The following is a 14,705-nucleotide window of genomic DNA, read 5'->3' as shown; positions in this document are numbered from 1 at the left end:
GCAATCATGTTTTCAAACAATCTAAAACGACCATGGTGTGATCAATCATAGATTCTATATTAGGCCGCACGACCATACAATTCTATGATGCAAACTATTCAAGTTTATACGATCTATATGTCATGCTGGTCGATATTTTAAAACAAGACGAATGCAATTCATATTCAGTTTTATATGTTTATGCAAACAACCCTAATCAATCGGTTTCTTATTATGAAAATTAGAGTTTTGATTTAAGCAATACTAGAATTTGATTTTAGCAATATGAGATCAAGGTTTCAAGGCCTTTATGATTTCAAATTCGAGATTAGATCTAACAATCAATCTATTAATCCTAAAACCTCAAATCATCAATCATTCACTCAAAACAAGAACAATCAAAATCGAATTCAAGCTTCAAGGTTTTAGGGTTTCGATTCCAAAATTTAGGGTGAGGGTTTTAGGATTTTCGATTCCAAGATTTAGGGTTTTCATAATTCAGATCAGAACAATCAATCAACATGTTCTAATGGAATCAATTTCAATTTAGTGATTATAAGATGATCAGTTTTAGGTTATACCAATTTTTAGGGTTTATCAAAAACATTGGATTTCCATAATAATGGATTAGGGTTTTAGGGTTTGATCATTATGTTCTCAGATTATTCGGTATACCTTTGTTTGTAGGGTTGAACCGGACCACCAAAGGGAACGGATGAACCTCGAGCTGGAATGAGAATAAACACGAGCTGGACCGCGAGCTGAACGGGACGGGACGCGTCTGCTTCTTATCGGGTTTGCGAGTTGCTTCCTATCGGGTTTGCAAGCGGCTGATCGGGATTGCGAGCTGGTTGATCGGGAACACGAGCTGGCTGTGATGCGAACGGAAGCTGAGGTCGTCTAGGATCAGGAACACCTTAGGGATGGAGCTGATCGGTTGCTGACGAGCTGGAACGCGAGCTAGGACGAATTAGGGTTCGTCGGGATTAGGTTAAAGTCGCCGGCTAGGTTATGTTTAAAGGATTGACGATTTTAGCTTAGATTGCAGAGAACAATCGTGCTGATAACGTGTTGTAATTAGAAGATTGAAGACTGAATAGTTCTGTGTTTTATTAATCATAACATGGGTTCCTTTATAATAAGTATTACAAGTCATAAGAAAAGGAAAGTATCCAAAAACCTAAACCAACTAGGATTAAGAAAACTACTAATACATAATAATGGAAATATAACAATTACATGGAAAAGAAAATAGAGTTTCCTTTTCTCCAAAGCATAAGCCGCCTCTCTCTCTCTCCTAAGGTCACGGCCGTCTCTCTCTCTCTAGGGTTGGACCGTCTCTCTCTTTAAGTGTATGGACCGGTTATGGACCGGACCAGTTATAGACATCCATCAATTGATTTATAACAATAATCTTTGTTTTAGAATATTAATTAATTGCCTTGCAAGGATATTACGAAGCTTGTCTTACGTCAACACGGCCGGCCATACAACGTCAGTTTGTTGTTTTATGGGTATTGTGGGCTTTTATATGGGCCTTTTAATTATGTTTGGATCCTTGTTGGGCGTTTGAAGTCTATATATTCACGATTTCTGACTTGTGAATGCCTCACAATGTCAAGAGTTTAAGGTATTCTTTGTATCTAGTTTTGGGCAACATTATTCCGGTCCTTAGTTTGGTCATTAAGAGGAGGGAGCCCGCAAAAACACCAGAACCGAGGGAAAAAATCCCTAACTAAGAGACATTTTGGTTTGGTCTCTGTACTGTTCGCGGGCCCCACTGAAACGTGCCGGTCCGCGATTGGTTCATTTTAAATTTTTTTTTTTAAATCTGATAAAAAAAAAAGTTTAAGGACAAATTATTAAAGACTCAGCAATAATGATGCTCTAAATGCAGTTGTTATGTGATTGAGTCTTGTAATCTTGACTGTCACTAAGAGCCGCGTCCGTCCGTGTGCGAAGTGCTTCATGTACATTTGTTGGTGGACGAAGGTACAACAAATTCGAGCCTTTCATATTACCTTTGCAAGCAGACCAAGTCAGCTTCCTTCCATACCCGCGGATGAGCGAATCAGTAATCAATTGGTTTGTCATTGTCAAAGTCACACCTAGTGGATGAATAATCCGTGGAGAAGAACAACCATTGCAAGAAGAACACATCAATGAAGTCGAGGAACCTGAACAACAAACTGATGATATCCTTCTTATTGACCGCATAACCGTGAGTATGAAGATCTTCCCGACTATACGACGGACGAAGCTGTTGAATACGAGTTTAATGAGAATGATGATGTTTCTAGTGATGACGAGAATGTCAATGATGTATCCGAATGATGATGTAATTTTCTTAAATATGACTTATTTTTAGAGTTAATGGATGTGTTTAGTTTGTTTAATCATGAAAAGTAAATTATATAATTTGATTTTGTGTAACTCAAAAGGGGGTTTGGGGTTTAGAAAGAAGATATTGAGTGATAGATGAAGTTAAGGAACTTGGGGTTTGGGGTATCGGGTTTCGGGTGATAGGGATTTGCATACCTTCCTCGTAAAATCGTCGTACAAAAACACGGGCCTTGCTATTTCCTTGTAAAAGAACAAGAGACTTGTTATTTCCTCATAATGTTACGACTATTTTACGATGAAACTGAAAATACGGGTCTTGTTCTTTCCTCGTTAATTTACGAGGATTTTTGTGGGAACCGAAATTCACACCGTCGATTTCCGTCGGAGGAAAGTCAAGAAACCCTAACTTTCCCTGAGGTTTCGGATTCTCTGCGAGAGCCAACTACAAGTGACCAAATAAATGCAGAAAATATGAAAAGATAACAAAACGAATTTATAGAAAATGTAGATCTTATTTCGAATCCGCGTAAGAGCGTTACGATCATTACAAGAGATTATAAAAGCTTCGGCCGCAAGAGCTGTCAGCAAATTACCTAGTTCTAGCAACCTAAAACCTTAAACCAAGTTGAGTCGCAGCTCGATAACACAAGACAGAAAATATACGAAAAATGTTTTGATTGATTTCAGACTGAACCCTATGAAAGGCTGCCAACGTACCCCTTTCGAGGATCAAGCCAAACGTAGTTCAAGAGTGAACCAAGATATTGAACTGCTTGTGCGCGTTCGTCGGGTAATCGGGTGCCAGTCATAGGAACATAGCATGTCGAGAATAATGCCTAAAAGTTTCTATGTGCAGAGAGTTCTAAGTCGCTCAGAATTGTGAGTTCTAAGTCTCTCAGAATTGTCCCTCTGTTGGTTCTTTTTATATATCCCCCCTAAGTCGGCTCGCGCTTTCCTTTTCTGTCCTCGGGCCGTAGTTATCTCTTCTCGGGAATATTCTTTTTTTTCGCTCAATCTTCATCTTCATTTCCAAGGCTTAACATTTATCCTTTCCCGCGTATGGAAATTAAACCGTCATGATGTCCTTGGGCTCTTTTCTTTGCAGATGGGCTTGCTTCCGAGCTTTGGACCTTTGTTGGGTTGCTTACGGATGATTTCCCGAGAAGGCGTTCTTGATACGGCATCGTCTTTCCTGAATACTCAAACCGGCTATGCGGCCCACACGGTTTAAGTTAACCATTGTCGTTTCGCACGGTCCGTTTGAATTCTAAGAAAGACTTACTTTAGTGGTTTTATCGTAATTCTCCAATGGTAACATCAACGGGACGTTGAACATGATTGGCGGGTTATCCGTAAGCGTTGCGCCGACCGCTCCATGCCGGCCGGGAAGAACGAGGAGCTGATCGCCTCGTGGCGACCCGGAGAGGCGAGGAACTGGTCGCCCATAGCAACCGCGAGGAAGACGCGTGCCGGTCGCCCATGGCAACCGCGAGGAAGACGCGTGCCGGTCGCCCATGGCAACCGCGAGGAAGACGCGTGCCGGTCGCCCATGGCAACCGCGAGGAAGACGCGTGCCGGTCGCCCATGGCAACCGCGAGGAAGACGCGTGCCGGTCGCCCATGGCAACCGCGAGGAAGACGCGTGCCGGTCGCCCATGGCAACCGCGAGGAAGACGCGTGCCGGTCGCCCATGGCAACCGCGAGGAAGACGCGTGCCGGTCGCCCATGGCAACCGCGAGGAAGACGCGTGCCGGTCGCCAGTGGCGCCCGCGAGGGAGGCGACGCCGGTCGCCTGTGGCGACCGCGAGGGAGACGCGTGCCGGTCGCCCGTGGCGACTGAGAGGGAAGCGACGCCGGTCGCCCGTGGCGACCGCGAGGGAGACGATGCCGGTCGCCACGCCGCGAGGGAGACGCATGCCGGTCTCCTGTGGCGACTGCGAGGGAGTCGACGCCAGTCGCTCATGGCGACCGCGAGGATGGCATGCTCGGTCACCCGCGGCGACCGTGAGGGCGGCGAGTCAACGGTCGCCCGTGGCAACCGCGAAGGTGGGGAGACAACGTTCGCCCTGTGGCACACGGATTAATCTTCGTAGGCTCGGGCCTGGTTGTTGCGTATTATCTTGAAACCTTGATCATATCGCAATCTTGTTCAGAACGTCTTTAAGATCGATCGTGCGAGACGGGGGATGCTTTGGTTAGGTTTATCGCAGATTTTCGAAGGCTGTTTTATTTTTCCGAAGGTTTTTGAATGTTAATCCTGTCGTGACCGGTTTTGACCCCAACATACTTTTAGACATTGATTCCGTCGTGACCGATTTTGACCCCAACAGTTAGCCCCCCAGCTCGATGGAATTGTGAGCTTTTAGCGTGAGGTTCTAGCGAGTGGCTTGGCAAGTTAGGCAAGTTAAGAAAGTTAGGCGGAATTAACGGTTGAAAAGGTCCGTCGTAAGTGGTCTTCTCGTTCTTCTGAGAGTGGAATGCGATAAGATTTGGGATGCGCCTTGTGAAAGCTGCCTACGTACCCTTGTCGAAGGGATCAAGCCTTTCATAGTTCGCCCTGGAGTTGAGATTCTTAAGACTTGTTTTCCAGTGAGACCTTTACGGTCCAGTTTATATGTCGTGTAAAGGTTATCAGGCATATTGCTGCCGATGGCATTTTTTATTGGTGTAGAGGAAATACTACGAGTTGTCATCTCGTAATCTAACTCTGTGTGAACTGCTTTATTCGTGATCTGTTTCGAGAGTTTTCCGCAGTGCATTAACTTGCGGGATTTCTGAAGATGCTCGAATATTAGCCAAGAGACAAATTTTGGGATCTCGTACCAGGGTGTTTGATACTATGCCTAGAGATGTTAGAGACCAGTGTGTTGGGTTTAGGGGAAGACCTAGGTCTAATCGCGACTTTAGGGGGTGCGATGACTACTTCGGCTTACGTTTCCCGTATCATTTTTGACCTGATTCCATCCCGCTTTAAAGTCCGCGATATGTTTTCGGCTTACGTGACTTGTATGGTAGGAATCGAGCATCTCTTCGAGGACAATTTTTAAGTCTCCCGAAAGTGCTGACCAAAATCTCAGAATTTTTTATATAGCGCTATTACCCTTGTGTCTGGTGTGCGAGAGCTATCTCTACGTGATGGCTAAGTATGTTTAGGACGTTAAGAGTTCGTTGTGATCAGTAACAAACTTATCGGTAGATATTACCGTTTTTGAGTCTTCGCGAAGAATACGTGTTTGAAAAGATGTTGGTATGTATGACTGTTTGGTCTTCCAAGAAGGTGCCTTTATCGAGGAAGGTAATTTTGTCGAAAAATGGTTCTTCAGGCGTCTGCGACGTATCGCAATGCTTAACATTGATTTTTCTTTCGTATGTCGCATTTCGTGCTCGAAATGTTCCCGGGCTTGAAGATGTTTCGCGATATTGCAAGGTTTTAGTCTTAACCCTGCATTTGATAAACATTCAGGTTTGTCTACAGATGTTCGCAGCCAAAATTGTTGTTCCTGTTTGGATGCTAATAATTTGATTTGCGATCGAGGAATTAGGACCGAGGGGTTGCGTAAATTTGTCCATGGGAGAAATTTGATAAACATTCAGGTTTGTCTACAGATGTTCGCAGCCAAAATTGTTGTTCCTGTTTGGATGCTAATAATTTGATTTGCGATCGAGGAATTAGGACCGAGGGGTTGCGTAAATTTGTCCATGGGAGAAGTGTTTTCCTTCGTAGTTCTTTGTGCAGTATTGGCTTTCCGAGATCTATTTCGTGTACATTTGAGGATGTTTCGTATAGATCTAGAAGCTCTGTTACGAGTTTTCCTTCCAAGCCGCGTTTTACGTGCAAAACATAGTGGGCTTTAAAGTTATCGGTGGAACGTATTCAACTTGGTCGATTGTCGACAAGTTTAGGTTTTCCGTTAACCGTTTGATTGTTAGGACTGAGTTTTGTTACGATGAATTTATCATATGATTTCCGACTATGGGTTATACAATAATTATTTACTTAATAGTCACATGACATTTTTAGACAAATCGCAGATCGTCGTTTAGCCGTTAAGTGATGGAGCGATGGTTTCTCAAATACTTTGGCTTGGCATGAAGGATGTGTTCAGTCAGATAGCCAAGGACGTTGTAGGCCAGGCATTAGACCGTTGTAGGCCAGGCATTAGACCGCGGTACTTTCGTGTTTACTGAATTCTGGTTCGGATTTTTACTGGAAGGTGTAATTGACCGAGGGCCAAAGAGCGCTTGTCGAGATTGATAGGCCAAGTTTGCCGGGGTTATCCGTGTTAATATGCCCGATAGTCAAAGAAAACGATTCTCCGCCCTAGGTTTCAGTTATACGACAAATATTTCGTATAATGTTACTTATAGTCTTATGAAAATCGATTTGTTTTTGTCTGAGGAAGACGAAGCCCAAGAGGTTTGCGACATAACCATTGTGGAGTCAGCTGCGGGATGACTGCCTTCTCGGATGTGACCGAGGGAAAAGAAAGGCAGAAGCCAGCGAGCCGCACGAGTAAAAATGAGATCTATTAGATCGTAATGCGAAGAGACACAGTTTAGATTGATCATCGAAAATCAGATCTTACAGCTTTGTGTTTGCTATAAAAAATATACTTCTTCGTATAACCTGTTATGTTTACTTTCGAAAGTTTCTTCGTAAGACTTGATCTGATTGTACGAAGGATTTTTCGCGTAAGTAATGGGGACCGTTTTTACGAAGGTTGTAAATCGGTGATATGTATACATATGTCAAAGTAGCGTTGTTTCTGCGGCTTTTACGAGAAAATTTTCGGCCGTGATTTCGAACTTAGGTGAAAGTTGCTTGGAGTTACTCATGGAGTGTTACTGAAGTTTATTTCATTACGATCTAGTCGCATAACGTTTTTCATAGGTTTTTTGAGAGGATTCTCATGACACATTCGTTTTGGAATGAATTGGTCAACCAGAGGTAGATCTAGCCAATGATCGAGAAGAAAGTGTTCCTTTTAATGTGCACGATGCTACATCTATTCTCGATTTTTCTTCGTCGAAAATGTTTTCGATGTTATTCCGTGACTTACTTGGTACAACAGAAACTGAAAGAAATGCTTTGGTGCATGAAGATTTCTCGTAGAAATTTTTAAACGAAACTGGCTTTATAAATCCGGAAAGGGCTTCAAGACTTTGGCTAATCGTCGAGTTTCAGTTTGATATTGGTACAGGTTTTCTATACGCATGATTGTGACAAGAAATGTTGTATAGTCTTTGAGATTATGTTCATGATCGTCTGGATATGTTGCTAGCGCTTAGACGAATTTTAGATTGTCATTTGCCTACTTGGGACGATTTGCTTTGACGAAAGTGTTTTCTTGATGATTTGCAAGAGTTTTTGAAGTTTGGGTGTATACGAGTATAGTATACGTACCTAATCCCCTTTTTTTTACGAAAGAAAACGGTTGAACCGATACTTTGAAGGGTTGTGTACTTTTCTACTTCCGAGGTTTGGAATGATCGATAATCCGGGTCGATTTAAAAAAGACGCTGGGACTGTGATTTGGATGTTTCCAGGTTGACGACTTGGAACATGTCGGTTTTAAGAAAATCGCTAGAAACGAATCGGTTTTAAGACAACGTTCGTGTCTCTAATTTTTTCTCTCTTTAGGAAGCGAGTTGGATATGCGTGGCGATCGTTTCTCGATTTTCAGAGAGTTTTGATTAGTTTGCATTATCTGGCTGAACAGTTATGGAACGATATATCGAGACAGGAAAAATTGACTAAGACTTAGTTCACTCTACTATCCACCTAGGTTTTAAGTTCCCTAAAGTTCTATGGCAATCTCAAAAGCGTTCTTAGTAATTTCCTACGAAAATTCCAAGTCTGATTTCAAAAAAATTAAGTCAGAAATACCTTAGTTCTCTCGAAGATTCGGGTTAGCCTCTTCTCCATTTTGCTTGCTCATTTGCCCCTTACTCTTTTCGTGTCTGTCTGCCCACTTCGAATAGCAAGAATATTGATTCTTCCTTTACTTCTTTGCTTTCCTGGCCGCGTTTTGGCTGCTGTCAATATTGCGGTTTTCGTGATCCATGTTTCAATTTTAGTATTATTGGATTTACGAAAATGAATAAGCATCTCGTCGAACATTTTTTAGCGTTTAGGAATAGTCAGGGACGATCGAGAGATACCAAGGATGACCAGGAAGACTCGCTAGGTGATGAGATTTTGGCCACAGATCAAGGCGCGAGAGGAAGGATGGTGAGACCGTGGAGAGAAGCGGATGGGCGAATTTTTATTCTCGGATTTCATTTCATCTCTTTCCTTAACCGAGACTCATTTTCTATGATCGTTGTTAGATTTTCGAAGGTTGTCATATTTGTCAGTTTTAGTTTTACGATAGTTATTCCGCAAAATGTTATCGATTTTACTTGTACGAAAGTTGTTTCGTAAAATGTTTTCGAGCTTAATTTTTACGAGATTTGTTTCGTAAAGAGGTTTTCAAGTTTTGGTTGTACGAGAGTCGTGACGAGGTTAATTATTGCAACCAAACTTAGTCATAAGTTTTTCTCTTATCCGTGGGATTGATCCGTAGAAGTTTCGAGTAGTTTTTTCCGAAGTAAGATTTAGGTGACAAATATCGACAACTCGCGGAATTTGTTACTATGGAAGTGATACTTGAATTCTTACGAAAACTTAGGCTTCAAAAACGTTTTAGCGGTGGGGATATGATCTCCCGTTTTGCTTTATTTAGTCTTCCTCAGCCGTTTTAGGTTTCGAGTGATCCTATAGAAATCAACTTCGTTTCTCTGAAAGTTATTTGGAAGAAGTACAGCCGTGGGGGTTTTCGTAACCGATTTGCTGTAATTCCTTTTTCTACAATTAATCTAGGGTTTTTCCGAGAGATATTCGGAAGAAGTACGACGGCGAGTTATGTACCCAATTTGCTGAGCTTTCTTTTTCCGCGACTAACCTGGGGTTTTTCCGTAAGATATTCAGAAGAAGTACAGCGGTGAGTTATGTACCTGATTTGCTGTGCTTCCATTTTCCGCGATAAACCTAGGGTTTTTCTGCGGTTTTGGGGAGAACAAGTTTTAATTTTCCGAAAAATTTTCGGAAAACATGTTTTGGTAAAACCCTTACGCATTGAGACTTCTTTAGCTCGGTGATGAGCCAAAATTATGGGGTTTGATAAAATTTATCCTTTCACTTTATGTTTAGACAGAGAAATCGCGAGCTCGTTTCGTAACACTTCCTGTGGCGAAAATTCGTGGCTAGGTTTTCGATTTTTTTCGAGCACTTCGGTGTTTGCGTAAGTGTTGGCAATAGGAGAAGTCGCTGCTGGAGTTGTTTTACCAGCATTGTTGCAACTGCGATTTTGTCTTTCGTATTTCCAGACATCGTTTTGATCAAGTGTTTTGTGGCTATGAGTTAGAGTAATCCGTAGCCCCCCTCCTTCTAGCGCCAAACTGTGGGAATCGAAATTCGCACCGTTGATTTCCGTAATCAGAGGAAAGTTAGGAAACCATAACTTTCCCTGAGGTCCCGGATTCTCTGCGAGAGCCAACGACAAGGGACCAAATAAATACGGAAAATATGAAAATATAACAAAACGAATTTATAGAAAATGTAGATCTTATTTCGAATCCGCGTACGAGCGTTACGATCATTACAAGAGATTATAAAAGCTTCGGCCGCAAGAGCTATCAGCGAATTACCTAGTTCTAGTAACCTAAAACCTTAAACCTAGTTGAGTCGCAGCTCGATAACAGAAGACAGAAAAGATACGAAAAAGGTTTTGATTGATTTCAGACTGAACCCTATGAAAAGCTGCCTACGCACCCCTTTCGAGGATCAAGCCGAACGTAGTTCAAGAGTGAACCAAGAGATCAAACTGTTTGTGCGCGTTCGTGTGGTAATCGGGTGCCAGTCATAGGAACATAGCATGTCGAGAATAATGCCTAGCAGTTTCTAAGTGCAGAGAGTTCTAAGTCTCTCAGAATTGTCCCTCTCTTGGTTCTTCTTATATATCCCTCCTAAGTCTGTTCGCGCTTTCCTTTTCTGTCCTCGGGCCGTAGTTATCTCTTTTCGGGAATTTTCCTTTTTTCGCTCCATCTTTATCTTCATCTCCAAGGCTTAACATTTATTCTTTCCCGCGGATGGAAGTTAAACCGTCATGATATCCTTAGGCTCTTTTCTTTGCAGATGGGCTTGCTTCCGAGCTTTGGACCTTTGTTGGTTTGCTTACGGATGATTTCCCGAGAAGGCGTTCTTGATACGACGTCGTCTTTGTTGAATACTCAACCGGCTATGCGGCCCACGCGGTTTAAGTTAAGCATTGTCGTTTCGCACGGTCCACTTGAATTCATAGAAAGACGTAATTTAGTGGTTGTATCGTAATTCTCCAACGGTAACTTCAACGGGACATTGAACATGACTGGCAGGTTTTCCGTAAGCTATGCCGGCCCGGAAGGGCGCGGAACTAGTCGCCCATGCCGGCCCGGAAGAATGAGGAGCTGATCGCCTTGTGGCGACCCGGAGGGCGCGGAACTAGTCGCCCATAGCGACCGCGGGGAAGACGCGTGCCGGTCGCTCGTGGCGACCGCGAAGGAGGCGACGCCGGTCGCCCGTGGCGACCGCGAGGAAGACGTGTGCCGGTCGCCTGTGGCGACCGCGAGGGAGGCGACCGCGAGGGAGGCGACGCAGGTCGCCTGTGGCGACCGTGAGGGAGACGCATGCCGGTCGCCCGTGGCGACCGCGAGGGAGGCGACGCCGGTCGCCCGTGGCAACCGCGAGGGAGGCGACGCCGGTCGTCCGTGGCGAGCGCGTGGGAAACGATGCCGGGAGACGCATGCCGGTCGCCCGTGGCGACCGCGAGGGAGGCAACGCCAGTCGCCCGTGGGGCCGCATGGATGGCGTGCTCGGTCGCCCGCGGCGAACGTGAGGGCGGCGAGTCAACGGTCGCCCTGTGGCGTACGGGTTAATCTTTGAAGGCTCGAGCCTGGTTGTTGCGTATTGTCTTGAAACCTTGATCGTATCCCGATCTTGTTCTGAACGTCTTTATGATCGATCGTGCGAGTCGGGGGATGCTTTGGTTAAGTTTATCGCAGATTTTCGAAGGCTGTTTTATTTTTCCGAAGGTTTTCGAATGTTAATCATGTAGCGACCGGTTTTGACCTCAACTTACTTTTAGACATTGATTCCGTCGTGACCGATTTTGACCCCAACAATTTTACGACTCCAACTACTTCTATAAATAAGCACACACCTCCCATTCTAAACTTGCACAAGAAAAACTAAACAATAGTTTAAAAAAACCTGAAGGGAGTGAACTGTCACAAGAACAGTTCTGATCAGTTTCAAATCTATTTGGAATTGATAACGACCGTTCTGGTGCCTGTTTCCCTTCAGATTTTTTTTTTGTAAATTGAAAAATTTCGTCGTAAAATACTCGTAATTACCGAGGATTTTACGACGAAATTTAATAACATGAGGATTTTAAGACGAAACTGAAAAACGTGGGCCTTGTTATTAACTCGTTAATTAACGAGGATTTTACGAGGATAACTACTTATATAAATAAGCACACCCCTCACATTCTAAACTTGCACGAAAAAAAAAACTAAACAATAGTTTCAAAAAATTCAAAAAATCTGAAGGGAGTGCATTGTGACGAGAACAGTTCTGATCTGTTTCAAATCTATTTTGGATTGATAACAACCGTTCTTGTGCAGGTGTCTTCCTTCAGGTCTTTTTTGTAAATTGAAAATCTTTTCGTCGTAATATACTCGTATACAGATATCGTCGTAAAATCGTCGTAAAAGAAAACACGGGCCTTGTTATTTCCTCGTAAATACTTTGTAAAGGAAAACACAGACCTAGCTAATTCCTTGTAAATTTACTTGGGCTTTACGACGAAACCTAAAAAAGAAAACGCGGGCATTTCTAATTCTTCGTAAAATCGTCGTAACTTCACGAGGTTTTTATGAAAATATATAAGTTTATATATACCTGAACCAAATCACTTCCCATTTCGTAGTCAATTCCTCTCCTCCTCCAAGCAAGGTAATCTCCTCTCTACTTCCTCTTTAATTTATAGCTGAGGTGGTTAGTTCAGGGTAATTAGTTCAGTTGGTTAGTGTAGGGAATTTGTAGATAGGTTTATGGAATTTGTTGATAATATAAGATGATGATTTTTAAATGTTAATTAATAATCTATATATTTAAATTTTAATATGGTTAATAATGACAATTAATTTTTTTTTCTAGATGGTTCGAAAGAACAAGAAGCGTACACAGCATTACAGTCAGATGTTTAGTGAGCCATGTACTCGTACAGGCGCATCATCTTCTTCAGCTCCCATTTCTTCGTTTCCGGAGACTGTTCCCGACTCTTAGTCTTCTCAGAGAGTCTCTCAGACGCCTCCTTTTGGTGCACCACTGGTTCCGCCACCGGTTCCTCGGTTTGATGCACCACCCCCGCATCATGATCATGTTCTTGAGGAGGCACCTCCTCCATGGGCGCGGACGAGATTCATCCCGATTTGCTGGTGCCGCCGAGTGCTCCTTATGCTATGTACACCGTCAAGGACCTTCTCGCTCAGCCAGGCAGAGGAGGTTTACCAGTCTTACCCGACCGACCGGACAGAACTTTGTGGTACGTTACATTTTTATTGTGCAATTGCTTTATAACAAAAAATAATTTAAACACTTTTTTGGTTTTTTCAGGTTTGGGGTTGACGGTTCTGTCGCTCGGAACGTTACCGAGGTGATCAAAGGCTACTTCCCCCACGCTCATCTGAACTGGAAATTGACGCCGATCTACATCAGAAAGACGTGGTTCAAAATGTTTGCCGTAAGTTACTATTAATCTAATTTTTTATTATTACGAATTATTATTTTTAAAATAATTATTAATCTAATTATTTTTTACAGCAAAAATATCATTGGTCCATCGGGGTGAACGAGAGGGTGAAGAAAGCGTTTGAAGGGAAGGCGAAAAAACAATTGTTGGACACAGTATCCAACTAGAAGGATGAATGGATCTTGAAGGGTTATGAGCAGGGTTTCCCTGCTGAGCTCACCAAGGATGTGTGAGATGGCCTCATCCATTATTGGAACCTGCCATCGTCCATTAAAGTCTTCAACAGTTGCTCCGCCTCCCGTCTGACGAAAGATGAGCATTGCAACGGGCCGATGCTTCATCCATTATTATTTTTATATATATATTATAACTTCTTAAATGTTTTTAGGCCAAAGAGACGGGATAACTCACGTCTCTTAAGGACCACTACGAGAGGACCCACAAAAACAAGGCTGGACAATTTGTTGATCCTAGGTCCGAGCAAATCTACAACGACGTGGTTGCTCGAATTGAAGACCGCCAAACCCAGCTGACCCAGCAGTCTCCCGATGGAATATCGGTCACATTATCCACACTTGAAGTGGATCAGATTTACGAGGAGGTAAATTTTTTAAAATTTTTAATTATTATTATTCATTTAATCTAATTTTTAATTACTAACGTTATTTTTTTTTAAGGTTGTCCCTAAGAAAAAGGGATGTACGTTGGGGATTGGTTCCGTCAACGATGTCCCAAGAGCGACATCGTCTTATGGTCAGAGACGGGCTGATGAAGTCACTGAGCTGCGTTCCGAGTTGAACTCCACACGGTCTACGTTTACAGCTCATATGACTTCATTCGAGGGCATTTTAGACGTTCTGGCGTACGGACATCCTCAGGTGCGGACACAAAATCCCATTCCAGAGCCATCTCACATTGAAGAAGATGTGCAGATGAGGAGTCAAGAGTTCTTCGACGCGCTCTGCCCCTCCAACAACCCTTAGCTTTTTTTCTTCTTTTTTTTGTATTAAAAATTTGAAACTTAAATATTTATAAAATATTTTCGTTTTTATTTATATTTTTAAGAATTTTGAAATAAATTTAAAAATATTTTTGATTATATTTTTGTTTTTGTAAAAAATAAAGAATCGAAGCAAATTCGTAGCTAATTTACTTTTAATTAACGAGGAAACTGAAAATTATTAACGAGAAAACGACGACGAAACTGAACGTCTTCTTTACGAGAAAATAGTTTACATCTACTTTACGAGGATAAATTTTACGTGTACTTTACGAAAAATCATTTACATGTTTTTTACGAGGAAATGATTTACGTGTTCTTTACGACGAATAAGTTTACGTGTTTTTTACGAGGAAAAATTTAACGTGTCTTTTACGAGAAAATGTGTTACATGGCTTTTACGAAGAAATCTTTGACCCCACTTTATGACGAGACATTTCCTCGTAAAGTTACGACGAATTAGCGAGGAAATATGCGTTACGACGTTTAATGACGAAATGGATTTCGTAGTCAATTCCTCGTAAACCCTATTTTACGACGAAATAACTA

The sequence above is a fragment of the Brassica oleracea genome, chromosome C9 (genome assembly GCF_000695525.1).
Source record: "Brassica oleracea var. oleracea cultivar TO1000 chromosome C9, BOL, whole genome shotgun sequence".
Taxonomy (NCBI): Eukaryota; Viridiplantae; Streptophyta; class Magnoliopsida; order Brassicales; family Brassicaceae; genus Brassica; species Brassica oleracea.
Note: the sequence above shows the minus strand (reverse complement) of the source record.